Here is an 18493-nt window from a genome sequence, read left to right as displayed (position 1 = left end):
TTTGATAAACAGTACATTCTCAGTGCTTCAGATCTACTTAAGGAAGCAAAGCCAGTATCCAGGGCCTTAAACATTACTCTTTAATATTAATATTACTGAAGACAATAGATATTTTAATCTCTCCAAACATTGCCTAAATAGTCTACATTACAGGAGCCTGCCCCACAGATTAGACTAACATAGGTTATTTATCATGGTGACTCTATAAACCTTTGTTATAAAAGGTTTGAAAGGAAGTTTAACTGCAGTGCTACACAGCTGAAGAACAGTTTTTCTCTGAAACAAGCTTTGTGTACATAAAAGTTTATATATATATATATATATATATATATATATATATATATATATATATGCACACACACACACAATTAACTGATGATTGTGAAGATTGTATTATAGTAAAAAGAAAGTGCATGTCCAGTTCTGTCTATAAAGATGTGAAATGGGTTTGTTTAAAAATATTTGCAATGAACAGTTACAATACCAGGCTTTGTTGATTGTAAAAACTAATTTGAAGAATCAAGTAGTAAATTAAACGACCACTAGCAAGAGCAGCATTGAGAAAGCAATACTAAAGCTAGTGTAAATGCAGACTTTTCTTATTATTTCCAATGGAGGGCAGAAGAGGAAAGAAGAAACCCAACAAGTAAAATCTGCAAACATCCGGAAGCAGAGAGCTTTGATTTTTCTTAAGCAGTTTTCACGGCCTGTATGGATGGATTTATTTACATAACAACTTCACTATAACTGCTCTTCACTAATTTAGCGTGCACGTTAAGTGAACTTACAGCTTTAGGTTTGTATGATTTTTTTTAATTTATTAAAAATTATATTTTATATTAAAAATTTAAATATATATATATATTTTTTTAATGAAAAGAAGGAATAAATTAATATTGAAGCACTTTTATATTGGATCCAATGATTATACGAACTGAAGCAACAGCCAAACACAATGCTTTATGGCATATGGCACTTCAGCTGCCATATGTGCCGGTTTTCACAAAAGTTGGCAACAAGGCATATGATGGTCAGTTGTAACTGCCAAAAACATAGTTAGGGTTGAGCAAAATGCTTCAGTGCTTTTGACAGATGCACTGATGCCCCTCTATACTGTACAATGAGGGGGAAAAAATCTGAATACAAAGCTTTGATTTGGTGAGCTAAATGGGTAGTTTTTGCATTCAGATTGTATGACACTGTAACAAAAATATATTTTCCTTCTGGGCCTAAGCCAAACAACAGCTCTATAAAAGAGAAAACTTGGTGCAGCAAAATTAGTTTGACTAGCATAATCTTTCAAATCAAAAGGGCTGCACTAACCAGAGAGAGGCTTGATGTGAGCCGGCGATCCTGCACACCGCAAGAGAGCCACCACTATGCAAATAGGTTTGTCTTTATTGGTGGTTCTAGAGCTTTTAACTTCATCTCACTGACAGGGGACCAAATCTGAAGCGCCAGTGTACATTGCCCGTTACACTCTTCCTCCCTTTAACATTGGCTGCAGCTATTCTATGAGATGCGTGTCACAGCACCAATGAAGCAATGACACCATACACCGCAAGCCAGCGCCTGAACCACTGTGCACAATGCTCGTCTTCATTCATGGTTTTAGAGCTTTTAAACTCATCTCATCTCACTGACAGGGGACAGAATTCATAACAGCAGTGCATCACTCAACAATTCCCATTACACCATGTTATCTGTCTCTGTACCCTTGATTGGGAGCAAAATCTAACAAAACTTTTTTTTTTTTTTCTATAAATAAAGCCCTTTGGAGTAATCACTATAGATATTTAGCTATGACATTTATAATAAGCAGCATTTCCTGCAGCCAGCAGTGGTACTTATAGAGCTTTGGAAGAGATCGATAGGACAAGGGGATGCAACCCATTACATAGGCTAGGCTGGGCCTGAATATGGTACCACACACTCTGAAGCTCCAGTTCTTAACTTCGACACATAATAACCAGGCTCTCTTGTGAACATTGTTATAGACCTGGTATATTGCCCTTTGCGTGCATTACTGCATTTATGCTGCAGGGGTCAGCTGTACCGACTCCTAATACCCTGTGACACAGATGTAGAGTCAAAATGTTATAAACAATTATCCAAATAAGATTACGTGTAGGGGAAGTGATACAATCAGGGCAGCGTAAGTTCATGTCCTGGCTGTGTGAAGTTTCCGCTAAGGATTCCAAAGCGATGCATTGGTTCTGGTGCTCCCGCAGGCTTAGGGAGCCAAAATTTGCATGCACCATTTCTCCTCACTGTGCTACAGGGGACTCCTCTGGTCAGGTGTCTGATAAGTTCACAGCAGACATCTTCAGGGCTGGCCTTTGTCCTCCAGTTGATGCTTGCTTGCCGACATCCAACGTAGAGCTCCTTAGTTTAAAGAGGCAACTGGCCTGTTCATAAGATCGGAGATTGCCCATTGACCGTCAGTGTTTCCGAGGTGGAGGGGATTTCTGTGGTGAAGGAACTTAATTGAGTAACCCACTGAGCCCAACATAAGTGTCTACCAAAAAAAAAAGTCCATCAATTTGCAAAGTTCACTACATGTACACTAAATAAAGATTATTCCACTTTGAATCTAGGGGTAATGCACAAACTGTGTTCACAAATACTGTATATTAATTCCACTTAGCTCCAGCTAAGTCATGTAATGAATTCTTTTCAAAGATAAAACTGCAGATTTTTTTTTTTTTAAATATATAATTTTATGACACTCACTCACTAATGCTGGTATTCCAATACTGTATTCCTTATCAATGTGCATGTGTCTCAGTGCTATTCCTAAATGCAATAAAGTAGCAAGCAGTAAAAACAACTATTAACATATTGGAAGAAGGTAAAGGTCAGCTAAACAAAAAGAACAATAAATAACTCCTGAAGAAATTTTGTTTCACTCTTTAAACCACCTTAAAAAAGTTCCACCACTTTGTATGGAAAGATGTATTATATTTGAACAAGAACTAAGCTGGCAATATTTTTTAAACAATAATAATAATAATAATAATAATAATAATAATAATAATAATAATAATAATAATAATAAATTGTAAATGCCCTATTAAAAAAATAGTGCCTGGCCCACGAGAGAATGTCAAACATCACAAAAACAGAATTTCTCACTGTACAGGGTGATGAAAAAGATGAAGGACATTTTACACACAACATTCTGCTTCACCCTATATAGAACAGAAAGGAATGACCTGGACTCAGACTGTAATCTGTCCCTATAAACTCCAACTGCATGCCCCAGAAGTACTACAATATTTTTAGAGGAAACACGGTGAGCCTTTTAGCGTACCTTAGGTTTATTAAGTGATATCTTAGCCCCCCCCCCCCCCCCCCCCTGCCCCCCCCCGTCGCGTCGCTGGGTGAGCACTGGGTGGTCCAGCTACTGACTCCCCTACAGCTGACCTGCCAGACTTGCTCAGGGTCAAACGTTGAGCAGAGCAACCATGGCAAGGCTTAATGTAATGTTCCAGGTTTTTCCACCCTTAGGGCATTTGCTCACTTCACCACTTAGGAAGAAGACCCCTATCTGGAAGCACTGAAATCCAGTAAACTCTTTGCTTCTCTTTTTGGACTCTGTTGCCTCGACCTGACAGGTGTAGTTTAAATGTAAACTCAATATTAGATGCAAAGGCTCAGTGAGCAAACACATTTTACACACTTAGCTACTCTAAGAGCTTATTTTTGACCTTTCTGTCTTATCCACAACAATACTGCTCATGATTGATGTAATCACTTCTATTACATTGCTCCGAAAAGTGGAAAGAGCCGTTTATCCTGTACAATACTCACAGCTCCAGGACATTTAACCATTTTTTTTTCTACAAAAACAAGGGCTATGAAAATGACGGCGGAGGATGACCACAAGGCTTACCTGGTCACTTTCAAGAGGCTGGCTACCACCTCACCATGGCCCCGAAGGTACTGGGAGAGTCAGCTGGGATCCTGCCTGATCAGGGAGGCTCAGGCAGTGTATCAGGCCATGTCGGACACCGAAGCCGTCGACTATGACCTGGTAAAGAGAGTCATTCTACTCTGGCTCAACATCACGTGGGAAACACACAGGGTATGATTTCGGGAGTACCGAAGATCCCCAGATACACGCCCCAGGGTGGTTGCGCAGCAGTTGTGTGAACACATGGTGCAGAAAATGGGTCTGCAAATGGGTGAAGCCATAACAGTGGAGAAATTCTGCCATGTGATCAGTGCCGAAATCCAGGTATGGATTTGGTGCCACAACCCCGCCACCCTGGAAGCAGCAATAAAGCTGGCGGAGGATTTCAAAGACTCCCAGGTCTCAGCCCACACCAACCTGGCCACAGCTCCTGTCCACCAGAGCAGCTGCACACCACCTCCTCTCTCTGCTCCACCTACAACACCGTGACCAAGACCTCCGAGATCTCCAAGAAAATTGTCAGGGGGGGCCTTGTATTGTAAATGCAGTGTTAGGCAAGGTGACAACCCACGCATTAGTGGATACCGGGTGTGAGCAGACCTTAATTAAAGCAGCTCTCTTGGGCGGTGTGTCATGACAGCCAGGAGGCTGGGTGGTGATCTCCTGCATCCATGGAGATAAGACAACATACCCCGCCGTAAAAGTATATTTATCGTTAGGACCGATAAAACGGCACCTAGTAGTTTGGGTGGTGGAAAGACTACCACACCCAATAAGTTTGGGTCGAGACTGGCCAAATTATAAAGAATTGATTAAATTAATGGAATTCTCAACCACACACGTAAACATGGCAGAAAAAAAAGAAAAGGAACGAATTGGGGAAGTGTTTGCTTTTCAAGCTGAAATGTTTTCCCCCATTTTCCATCCTAGAAAAATGAATAAAGAGAGATGGACTGCAAAATGGGAGGGAGCATCATTAAGACACGGCTAGGTTCTGGTGGGAGAGTGCTGTGATGGTAACAAACGGCAGTCCTAGGGAGTGTGAACGCAGTGTGACCGAGAGAGCGAGGTTACTGGGCCGACTAGGGCAGAGGTTATTCCAGCCCCTCTCAATATACCGGACATGGTGGTACTCAAGCGCGGACATAGTGTTGGGCCAACATAATAACCCGTCACTAGTGCAAGCTTAGGGGCAGGTCCGGTCTATTGAAGGTAAAGATGTTGATGGTGTTAGGGTGCTAGTATATCCACACTTCAGTATCAAGGGGCAATTATTGTATAGGGTAAACCTAGCCACGGTAACAGGACAGCCTGTAACACAATTATTGGTTCCCCCTTCTTGTCAGACCCAGGTCATGAGGCTGGCCCATGATATCCTTTTTGCTGGGCACCTTGGAGCTGACAAGACAAGGGAGCAGATATTGACTAAATTCAATTGGGTAGGTCTTCATACTGATGTGTCGAGGTATGCAGCCACATGCCCAGACTGCCAGTGAGTAGCGCATGTTTGAGTGCGCCCCTACCCTTTGGTTCCACTGCCAATTATTTCCACTCCTTTTGAATGCATTGCAGTGGTCATAGTGGGCCAAAATACACAAAGGGGCAGGAACTTTGCCACATATACCCCCCCTTGTGCAAACCACACATGCCCTCAATGGCCACCTCCCCCCTTAAAATCCCAAAAGTCTTGCTCAAAGTCCAGGGCCAAGAACAGGGACTTTAAGGAGTTGATGGGCGGCAATGTTGCCAGTAGCCAGGCTGCTACTGGCCATGCTATCAGCAGACGTGCTGACAGTGGGGCGAATCTCTCCTCCCGCTGTACCACTGGCAACGGAAATGCTGCTAATGGTACTCCTTCAGCTGGGACAAGTCCAGCAGCAGAAAAGCTGTTGGGGTTGGTGGTCTCCTGACCTCTTCCCCCTTTTTCATAGCCGGCAGCTCCCTCTGGTGGGGTTCTGGCCACACTGACCCCTGCGGCCTAGCAGAGCTGACTGCAACCCCTGGCGAAGCAGTTCCAGCGACCCCAGGTGATGAGGAGCGGCTAGCAACCCCAGGCGATGCAGAGCAACAGACAACCCCAGGTGATGCGGAACTGTTAACAACCCCAGGCGATACGGAGCAAGAGGCAACCCCAGGCGATGCGGAACGGCTGGCAACCCCAGGCGATGCCAGGCAGGCATCCTTGGGCAAAGCGAGGCAGGCATCCTTGGACAAAGTGAGGCAGGCATCCTTGGGCGAAACGAGACAGGGAGTCAGGACAAGCTGGGGTGCGGGTGTTGGCCCTCTTCTTGGCCACTACGGCCGGGCGGTTCTTCCCCATGCTTCCCTCATCAGCCTATGCATAGGCTGCTGAGGACCGCCAGCATCTAGTCCTGGTCCTGCCAGTGAAGGAAATGCAGCTCCAGCTCCTCTCCTTGTGATGGTGGAGGAAATGATACCAGCAGGCATTCATCCTCTGCTGGTGGGGAAAGTGATACCAGCAGGCATTCATCCTCTGCTGGTGGGGGAAGTGATACCAGCAGGTATTCATCCTCTGCTGGTGGACAGGGACCCAGTAGGCATTTACCTTCTGCTGGTGGACAGGGACCCAGCAGGCAATCACCCTCTGCTGGTGGACAGGGACCTAGCAGGCATTCACCCTCTGCTGGTGGACAGGGACCCAGCAGGCATTCACCCTCTGCCGGTGGAGGTGGCGGAGGCAGAGGCAGCTCCTGCTGCTCTGCTCCTGCCGATGGAGGTGGGAGCGACGTGAAGTCTACCCTTATTACAGGGGACTGGTGTGGCTCTCCCTCACTTGCAGGGGACTGGTGCGGCTCTCCCTCACTTGCAAGGGACTGGTGCGGCTCTCCCTCACTTGCAGGGGAAGGTGATGGAGGCAGAGGAAGCACCTGCTCCTCTCCTCCAGGTGGTGATGGTAGGGGAAGTGATACCAGCAGGCACTCACCCTCTTCTGGTGGAGATGGGAACAGCTCCCTCTCGGGCTTTGGATCCCTGCGGTCCCCCCGTCTGGGAGCTGGACTCTTGTGGTCCCCCTCTCTAGGCGCTGGACTATTGCGGTCCCCCTGCCTGGGTGTTGGCGACCCTGCTAGCTGGGCTGCTGTTCTGTTTATAGCAGCCTCCAGGTAGTAGAGGACCAACTCCACACCTTCCTCCAGGGAGTTTGGGGTGTGTTCCCTCTTATACGCCTCCCATCACTCCCTGTCCATCAACCACAGGAACCAGGATAGCTATGGGCATGGACTGGGCCTCCAGCCCAGCATTGTCCTGGACTCAGCCCCTCAGCCTGGTGGCGTCTTCTGACTTTTTTTTTTTTTGAAAAACAACAAATTGCGGTTCCTGCTCTGGTCGCCGTCTAGGAGGCGATGGTAATCCCACTTATAACCCATGTGTCACAAAGACAGCCAGAGTGGGTGACGTCAGACCGGAAGCAGAAAATAAACAACAGAGAGAGGTGGAGTTTGGTGGAGCTGAGTGAATGGTTTCGCTCAGCATTTAATAAATAAACAGAAAATAAAAAGGTTATAAGACAAAAAACACACAGGACACGGCACTCGTTGCCAAAACAAAAAGACAAACAAAACAAACTATACAGACAAAACACAGTGAGCAGATATTTAACTACTTATTACTTTTACAATTATTACCTCCATCTCCTATCCCGTTCTCCACTCACCAAACACACAACCCAGAGTGGGTGAAAACATGCAGCTTTTATGCAGCTGTACCGTGACTCGCTTGCTAATCAATCATTCAATTGGAGTCTCGGTACAACTGCTCGTGAATTAATAAAGTGCAATTCCCCGTGCTCACATATTATTACTTTTTAATTGCACGTGAAGTGCTGTGCAATCCTCGTGCCTAAATACAAATACACATTTTAAACACTCGAGTTACACAGACTCGTTTATATCCCATGTACCAATGACTATACACCAACATTAACACACAGCACAAAATACACACAGGGGCGGACACTTTGCCACAAGCTGCCATTGCTTTGACCATCAAACTATGACCCTCTGTGTAATGATGTTATGAAACCAGCATCTATAATAATGCACGTGAGTCTATTTGCCGTCTGTCTCAAAAGCATGTGAAAGACCAGGATGATGTTAATGGCTTCACAATATCTTAATTGCTTTTCTGACCTGCCCATCTTATTAGTGCTATTGAAAAAAGAGCATATCTGAGGTTGCTGTAAAGTTCCTTTGAACAACACACAAGTAACGTGATTTTAGAAGTCATTTTTAGTGCTATCCTTTCATATAAGAGGCATTGTCATTGTCAATTTTTGTCATTCAGTGTCAAAGTCAATGTCTAGTCTACTGTACCGGTACTATTAATGTATAGACTGATATCCTAGAGTTCAAATTGTTTTTGTTCACTGTTTTCTCTGGCTCCAGCAAGCCTTTTTGAATTAATGTACCCACTAAAGGAACAGCTGTAAGGTCTGAAAACAAGTTACTATAGTGAAGTAAGAAAGTTTTCCTACCAGAACAAACAACATACCTTTTAATGTTCCATTCCAGCAGCGGGGACAGTGCACTTCTCTTTTCCTTGGTCTACTGATGGCTAAATGGAGCAAAAAAGCCCTTTATGAAAAAAAAAAAAAAAAAAAAAATGACAGTGAGGTAATGATCCCAAAAAAAGCAATTTAAAATGACACACACAGTTTTGATTGGTATTTCATTTGTGTTACAAATGCGTGCGGAGGGGGGAGGGGGGGGGGGATTATTTGTTAAGCAAATAATAGTAATTCTAATATACTTGTTTGTTTTTTTCAGAAGTATGTTTTCCCTCAGGGGATGTGCTGTACATTGCAATCAGCAAGCTGTAAAATAACATTTCCTCCTAATCATTCTATGTGAACATTTGGAATTCAAAGGCAGCAGCTTTAAAGTTCAATTTAAATTCAATTTGGTATAATGGTAATAGGAGTCAAACTGAGTCTATGACAGCAATCTGTGGAGGGAGTGGTACCCTTTGAATTACTTATCAAGCTTCAAACAAGGCATTTTAAAAACATGACTACATGCAGCCTTTATCACAAAAGGTTAACAGATTCTATTTAATGGATAAGACTTACAGGACATTATTTTCAAACAGGTAACTGTTTAAAAAACGAACTGAATCAAAAACTTATGTACAGTAAAAATGTAAGTAAAGATAAGAAAGAGATTCTTTGCTAAATAATATTATTATTTTATTTAGCAGACGCCTTTAGCCAAGACGACTTACAGAGACTAGGGTGTGTGAACTACTGTATGTATCAGTTGCAGAGTCACTTACAACAACATCTCACCTAAAAGATGGAACACAAGGAGGTTAAGTGACTTGCTTAGGGTTACACAATGAGTGAGCTGGGATTTGAACTAGGAACTTACTAATTACAAGCCTGTTTCTTTAACCACTGGACCACACAACCTCTAAATATGTCTACTTACTATAACCACATCTTAAGATGTAGTTTGTGTAACTTTATTTTCATTGCAAACAGAATACTTTTTTATGGTTCTCTAACATTTTGTTTTCTGAAGGATTCCCCAAGTATTTCCACTTTAATAAAAACAGAATCGTTAGATCTACAAATTGAGATGTACCTTGTATAACCACGAAGCTTAAGACAGGGTAAAAGCAATATTATGCAATACAGCACAGTGTGGCCTGAATAATTGAAAACATTCTCAGAGCATTTATCAATGTGTTAAAAAGATAATGGATTTGCTGAACCATCCTCTAAGTAGTTTATTTTATTAAAGTTGAAATACTAATTGAAAACCGAAATGCTATTTTTAAACAACGTGTGTGTGTGTGTGTGTGTGTGTGTGTGTGTGTGTGTGTGTGTGTGTGTGTCTATATATATATATATATATATATATATATATATATATATATACACACACACACACACACACACACACACACACACAAAAATTAAACATTTATATAATTGGACATATAGTAGTATAGGATGACTTTTCACATGGCTTATTCTACTCTTCAGAGAGAACTTCATGTTCTGCTGTCAGTCAGTCAGAAGAGAGTTCCGATTGCATGTTCTTTACAGGTCAGAAATGTGGCCCTGTCCATTTCAATTTCAACTAGGCCTGCTTAAACACAACTGCTTGGGCTTGGTTATGGTGGGAAGAGGGCCTGCCTTACTCTTGGCGGAAGGACTCTGTGAGACTACTCTCATTAGGTTCACAGGCCTGGAAATGGCAACCATTAACTCTATTCAGTTCAGATAATTCTGGTCTTCAAGGCATTAAATAAGTAAATGTAAGGTGACTAGGGCTCTGACTCGAATGAGTTAACAGCTCAGAGGGTGTCCATTGAAAATGCTCTTTTATTGTCATTTAAAGTGTAACTGATAGAACGACGCTTAAAGACAGAATTTAAGATGGTATTATTTGAAAAATACATGTTTTGCTGAATGCCAGTTGATGAAATATGACTAAACTGGGTAGCTTACTGTACATGCTCAATTATCCATGTTGTTAAACTATACTCAGTATATTATAAATGGTTAACAATGACAAGACCTTCAGCAGCAACTGACGTTGCTCAACTTGGAGCTATCCAACCCCCCCCCCCCCCCCCCCCCCCCCCCCGTTCTGTACCACCAAAATATCTATCAATGTCCCTATTTAAACCCCAAGTCATGCCTTTTTCATTTCTTCCATCTTCCCTTTATCCACTATGCTGTGCCACCACTGCAACAGTCTCCCTCTGGAGGCAAGTTAAGCTCACTTCTCAACCTCAGAGGCCCGGCCATGCCACCCTCGTTCACTTCGAGGAAGGTTCTCCTCGTGCCAGAATGGTCCTCTGGCCAAAACTAAAGGTCTGATTACACTGGGAGCGGTAGTGGAAAGCGGTAAACTCTACAGCAGAAAAAATTTAATCGATTATTTTGAATGGGTGCAATTACACTGAGTGCGCAACAGAAAAGTGGCACAGCGGAAAACCGCGCAGGATAGAAATCAGAGCAATTTTTTGAAAATGTATTAACCCTGTTGGTTAGGATTCTAAGAGATCAGTCACAAAACAAGGCACAATTTACACTTTTAAAATACTTATTACAGCATTTGCACTAATCAAAATTCTAAAAGGCATTGACAATATAGCATGTATTTGGACTAGTTTAAATTGTAATAATAAAATACCTCGTTTTGATTTCAAGTCATGTAGAACCCAACCTAGTGAAATAATCAGATTAGACAAAGTTTCTAGTGAACTAAAATTATTAAAAATAAAAAAAATAAAACTAAATAAAGGAAAATTAAAGGTGCAACAACTAAACTAAGATAATACAGAAAGGAAGAATTAATTAAACTAAACAGAACAGAAAAGAAAGTTCAAACAATGACACCACCACTCCCACTGGTTGATTAGTGTTTAGCGATTCAACACAATCTATGGAAGATTCCCTTAAGGTTACAACTGCATTCCTGACAGCTATATAAGAAGAAGGTTAGTCTTAACAGGGGTATTCTTTAGAACACAAACATTTACTTCCCTTAATATTCGCTAATCAAAGCATTGTTAAATCAGCCTCATATATATAGTTTTGGTTCAGAAGGCAATTCTCACTCCTGAGAGATAAAGACGCTCTTTGCCTCCAGACAACCTATCAAGAATTATCTATTATCAAGACAGCTAAATTAGGATTCTAGTACAGAATGATAATTGCCTTATGAAACTGACAACAATTTGTATAAATCACATACAAATAAATGCTATAGTGTTCTTTAACTCAAAGCATGAATTGAAAGCAGTAATACTTTTCTTAAATTCCACTTAAAAGAAAGCATTCATTTTACTTTAAGGTCTACTTATTGTCAAGTTAAAACACTACTCACTGAATACTTAATGGACTTGTGCTGCCTCCTCCAGCTGATCTGTGTCTTCAACAATACAAGCGCTCGAAGGCTATCCTGCTGGCAAGGACAGGCCTAGGTTCCTTGGTTCTGCCTTCCTCGCGTTTCGTCTCTGCTTCACGGTACAAAAGAAATGTCTTTGCAAAAAACAAGAGTCATTAACTATTTGTTATTATTTGTATTCCACTGAAACAGCAATTCCTCCACCAATATGTCAACTCTTCATCCGGTTATGTCTGTGATATTCCAATGCAAACTCCGGCACTGCTAGCTCAATAACTTGAATATACTTCAATTTATATTGACTTCAAATGTTCATCCAACTCTTTCTCTGGTGATCAATCTGGGCTAAGTTAGAGATTTGATTACAAGTACTTTAGGATTTCATATGTCTCAAACAGTGGACTCCCATACCAAAGCAAACACTAGAATAGTTATCTTGTATTAGAGTGTCCGAAAATGGTATCTCTGTTCCAACTGGTCGCAGACTGAATCTCCAGATTGTCACAGTTCAAAGACTGGCTTATGTATTGGAACCTTGGATTTCATGTCGGAAGCCCTGTTTGAGGGTCACGCTCATGTTTTTGTAATGTTCTCTTTACCCCTGTGATTGGTAGTTTGGTTATTTTGGGTGGTGCCTGAGTCCATGTGAAGTGTTTTTCATTGGTTGTTCTCTTACCGACGCAACCCCTTGTTCTCCATTGGTCCTCTATTCTGCCCCCTGTCGGCTGGATTTATGTGATGGACTGGTTCCTGTCTAAGGTGTCAAAGCACCCAGAACTGTCTGGCTTGCAGTGCCGAAACAGTCATTCAGTGGTCGTGAATATAAGCCATGTGTCCAGTATTTAGTTTACGACTCTTTTTAAAAGCATTCTTTGTCAGTGGGGGAGTTGGTGAACAGAAACCAAGAAGACACAGAAAATGGTTTAAGATCCCTGCTCTGTATATTTCAATTCTGTTGCTTTCACACACAGAATGATATTATGACTCAATCTGATGCTACAACAATGTCGACCCAGAAACTTTTTCAACCTGTAAAAAGAAACAAGGACCAGGGGTCACAAATGCAGATTAGATAAAGGGGCATTCAGAACAGAAAATAGGAGGCACTTTTTTACACAGAGAATTGTGAGGGTCTGGAACCAACTCCCCAGTAATGTTGTTGAAACTGACACCCTAGGATTCTTCAAAAAGCTGCTTGATGAGATTCTGGGATCAATAAGCTACTAACAACCAAACGAGCAAGATGGGTCGAATGACCTCCTCTCGTTTGTAAACATTCTTATGTTCTTATAATATTCTACCTAAATGGGACAGAACTTTGGGAGGCAGTTCTTCTCAATGCTATTTATGTAGTTTCATTGGGACACCACTTCGTTTAATTGGATGCAGTATTTTCAAATGATGAACAGAGAACACTTTTCAGAGCAAGACAGGTTTGTGTGATTCCACTGTGAGCTTAAATTTCTTGGGCTGCTACTAAACTCAAATCAGAACTTTCATGACTCATGTCTATGACTCCAATTAAAAATAACAATGAATACAAACGTTTATTGTGAGAATGTGACAATTATCTGCTCATTATAAACGTAATTTTTGCATGTTTTTTTTTATAGCCGAGCCTTTTCTATGCAGTACTCATTCAACAGGCGTGCCCACAGAGTTAGCAATCAGTGATTTATTTGGTTTGTATTCATAATGTGATTTGATTTCATTCTTTTTCTTTTCATTTCTTGTATATGTTGTAAATTATAAATAGATCCTCTCAAATGCCACACAGTTAGCATCCACATCGGAAATGCACTAAACCTACGGCAATTAGTAACCAGCAGCACTGTGCACAAGGAGCTGCTCAGATATGTGAATGATACAATAATAAAAAGCTCAGTTCACATCTATTGGACAGCAAGATTACCATTACATGAGAGTAAAGGTTGAACTTCATGCTGATTTGAACTCGGCTCTCGCCAAGATAAGCACCAACTAAGTAACTTTGCAGTAAACTAATGTGATTCATCTGCATCTCCATCCATTTGCGTTGTTTTCCATCTGATGATGTAGATAACCTTCTGTCTGGTGTTGATTGCTGAAGTGTAATGCTGGCAGCAGGGATCAGCTCATTTATCCTCCCCAGCTCATCAGCACACACAATGGCTGCAATGTTGGCTCTGGGGGTCAGACCAGTGCATTCTCCCCAGCGCATCAGCATGACAACAGTCTGGATTGAGCTAAGTAGGATACATCTCTGGTATCTTCAAGTGGGCATCTTCCATCCTCGATGTTTCGTTGACTAGCCCACGACACCTCAAGAGGGCTCAACAGTGATTCTGGCGTCCCAGCATGACCCCCCTCCATCCCCCACTCAGCTCAGCCCAGCTTACTTACCTGTACATCAGCGTTGTTTTCTTTCTATTGTGCTTGAGATCCCCATCCAGAATCTTTCTGTCTCAACCACAGCCAGTTGCTGCTCCTTTCTGCTGCTTCAGATAAGTTCTTCACTGTGCGACGCAACTCTTGGCCACTGAACCCGACGTCTGTGAGAAACCGGGCTGTAGAGTGTGCCACAAATCCTCGACAACCCATCTCCACTGGGTAAACTCGGACTCTCCAGCCTCACTGTTCCGCTTCAACAGCTAGTTGAGCATACCAAAGTTTCTTCCTCTCATACGCCTCATCCACAGCATCTTCCAATGGCACTGTTAACTCTACCAGATGAACAAGACATGCTGATCCAGACCACAAGACAATGTCTGGTCGAAGGTTAGTGGTGGCAATCTCAGGTGGAAAAATAAGCCGTTTACCAACATCTGCCAGCATCTTCCAGTCTCTAGCAGCTTCCAGTTGTCCTGAGCGAGGCTTGATTTTAACACCTTTTCTTGCTGGTTGCTCGCCTAGATGGAGGAATATTGTCTTTTGTGTGCAATGCTTTGATGGAACTGGTGGCAACTTATTGGTCAGGTTACGCTTGTCTTCCAATGCTAAGGCTCATCCATTCTCCCTGCTTGGCCTGGGAAATCCCCTTTATACACCTCCTGCTTTTGCACCTCATTGACTACCAGCTTCCTCCATTGAGCCGGGGTTGCCTTGTGCCAAACACAGATACTAAACACGGACACAAAATACTAAACACAGACACAATTGGTCCACATTTATTTTATCATCCACCTTTATACCAGAGTAAGAAACAGTCAAACTGTTACACATACTTAATTATTGGCAGCTTTAGCTCAAAATACATGTCCATAATTCTGCAAAGCAGATCTTATTGTACTCGTATTTTCTAGGTCAGTTTTTTGACATCTTTTAGCTTGTGCTTGTACAATCATCTTAAGAACTGTATGCCAAATTAACCATTTAAAGATGCTATACAGTTATCTTTATTAAACACATGACCAAACGGTACAAGATATTCAGGTGATTTCTTCACAGCTATGTCAAAAATGTTAGACAAAAAAAAAAGTTTACACCGATCACGTTTATTTATTAACTTTAAAGTCATTGTATGTTAAATTATTTATTTCTTAATTTCTTAATTTTCCACTTGATTTTGAGGTTGTTTGTTGCAAATAATTTCCATTTTGTCAAGGATTTGTGTATAAATGATTTCCCACCTCAGTGCTCCAGAAAAAGCTCTGTTGCTATTACTGTCACTTTGAATTATTTTCATTACTTAACAGAGTAAGACAAACAGGGGAATTGCTTCCTATTCCCAATCTACTGGTTTTCTAAAACTGGCATTCTAATCAAATAAAGACTGTGAATGAAACACACATTTTTAAAGAAGGAACTTTTTTTTTTTTTAAATTAAAAGTACCACAATTATTTAGTACTGAAATCACAAAAGATTCAGCTTTGAGAAATACATATGTGTATCACACTCTGTATTCAACACTGTACCCTTTTTTTTATAAAGTGTGTTTTAATATATTCATGCACAAACTAATTTTCTTATACTTATCAGATCTGCATTGCTGCATAATCTAATATTTGAATGTGATAGTAAAATCAAGGAAATGTGCCAATTGAAGTATTCAGTGTTAGATGTGCAACTGTTTAAACTGCCACAATGAACTATGCTGGAGCCACATTTTCTGCTGCATGACCCCTATATTAGGTTTCTTGCTGCATAATGTGTTCATACAAAGACTGAAGTGAAAATAGATGTCAGTAGGGTGTAAGCCTACAAAGGGCAGGCAGGCAGGCATTGATTCAATTGGCCTTCAAAGGGTTTAAATTGTTCTGGGAGCAAACCATTCCTCATTAAGTACCTGTTTAATTTATTTCAGGAAATTTAGAGGAGATCTGGATTTTTAAATCGGTAGTTAATTTCCTAGATTCTGCAAACATACAGCAAGCGAGTGTCTAAAAACTCCATACAACCAGGAGTATATGTAGTTGAGCTTTTAACCTCATCTCACCAGCAGGGGTCAAAAAACATAGGAGCAGTGCATCACACAGCACTGCCGATTCCTCTTAACCTCGCCAAGTCACTGCACCAATGCAACAGGGTGAAGGCTGACCGCAAACCGAAAGACTGCAAACGTCTTAACCACTGTGCCAGCAAGCCAGAAATATCTGCATGTGTGGTTGTGGAGTTTAACCTTACCACAGTGGTCAGAATCCATAACCGAAGTTAAAGCAGCACTTTTTTTTTTTTTTTAATATTAAATTTAAGAAAAAAAAAGTTTTATATGTTAAAAAATGGTGTATACTGTACATTATTGTATTAGTTATAAATGATATTATTCATAGTTCCCTTATATTTTATTGATGTCTATTTTTTTTTTTATTTAATGTAGTGTGCCCAATTATTTTACCATTAATTAAAATGATCAATAACCCCTCCCCCCCGGGGGCGGGTAGGTTAAATTATTAAATTACTAATAATTATTAATAAATAGTGACCCCCAACCGTAACCCTACAGCCAAGAGGAAGGGCTTTTTTATGGCCCAAGGTTGGCTTAAAAAGTGAACATTCTTGAAAATAATTGATATTTGTCTACAGCTTTTTTTTTTTTTTTTCTAAAGTAGCATAATAGAAACCTGGCTTTAATGTGTTTTTCTTAGCTCAGAGTTATTTCAGAGTCTTTCCCCTTGATTTCTTGACAAAGTTTAAAGTACATTGCAACTGTCAACTCAAACTGAAATAACACATTTAAAAATAAATAAATAAATAAAATTAAAAAATCAAGTCAGCAGTGAGTCAAAAAATAACTTAATGCGACTCATAATGTGAGTACAATGTACTTAGTTTGTACTATTTATTAATATTCTTTTTTTTTTCTAAATTAAGGTGCTGGGTTCAATTTGACAACCTAATCACAGACACGTCTGATTCTTCTTTATTGAAGTGCAAAAAATAATTAGAATCCCTGCTAACAATTCTACTCTATCCACACTGAATAATGCATGATCACCACATGCTGATTGTCAATGAAATTAATGGCTCAACGAGTGGTAATAACACACTACTTCAAGAAAAACAAATACATTCCAACCATAACAAAAACTCAAAATGGGACAACCCATCCCTGAGGGTATTGTCTAAAAGGAGTGTCATATCAGAGTTTTAAACATAAAATGGCATTTATACATGAAAAAGATCTGTTCACAGGTTAAAACTATATCGCATGGAATGTTTAGCTTCTACTGGCCACCACATGTAATATAACTTTATTGAGAGAATCATAGAATACAGCTATGTAATAAACTTTGAGACAGTAACTGAAAGTGTACTGCCTGTATGCAACAGACACTTTAAAAAAGCAGGTGACCTAAATGATTTCTGAGGTACGAAACTTTGACACTGTGGCAGTGGCAGCATTGTAAAATAACGGCATACCCCAATCAAACTTGACTGTGAGAATCACAGAATAACCAGTGCCTCAATGTGTTAGTTCTTTATTAACTGGAAACCAAACTGACTAACACTTTTTTTTTCCCCCCGTCAGACATTATGATTAATACTGGTGCAATTATTTGCAGCACTGACCATGTACTATTTTCCAACCAAAAAAATTTGAGAGATGTGGTAAGTCTCAAGTGTTTTGAAATGCCTTTGTCATTGTGATGTTCACTGCACTGGGTTTCCCAGAATATCTTGTTGTTGCCTAAGACCCATATCTGTTCTAGCCTCCAGGCAGTGTTTTTTTTTCTTGTTATATGTATATTTTGTCTCACCTCAAGCTATTTAAAACCTTGTTAATAACATTAGTTGACAATGATTTATTTTTTAAATTGCTTTGGAGTTCCAGCATGTTGTTTTCACTTGGACACACATATGGCCCGAATGAACATCTGTGCTTCCTATATGTTGTTTGAGGCCAAATATTCGATTGTATACTCCACATAGACTCAGTCAGCCACGCATTCAACATATGTTATTCATTTATTCCTGGTTTATCCACCTTGCTGTCTTAGAATGCAATTTACAAGCATTCTTAATACCAATACTGAAAGCCAATCTGGTTAATGATTTTGACAAGAGGGGACTAGTCTGACTGTCCTGGTCACCTCAGCATTTGATTAAGTCTGCAAGTTTAAACCATGAGCAATAATTTTTTAAATTTTTATTTGCAGTGTTTTTTTTAATATTTTTATTTATTTAGTCACAGATTTCTTCATCAGCCCCATTAGGAAAGGGTGATCGTTTTAGAGTTATTTACAAGACCCCTGTAGCAAAATACCTTTTCTTTTCTTT

This window comes from Polyodon spathula, chromosome 1 (genome assembly GCF_017654505.1).
Source record: "Polyodon spathula isolate WHYD16114869_AA chromosome 1, ASM1765450v1, whole genome shotgun sequence".
NCBI lineage: Eukaryota > Metazoa > Chordata > Actinopteri > Acipenseriformes > Polyodontidae > Polyodon > Polyodon spathula.
The sequence above is the reverse complement of the archived record's forward strand: the minus strand, read 5'-3'. Positions refer to the sequence as shown.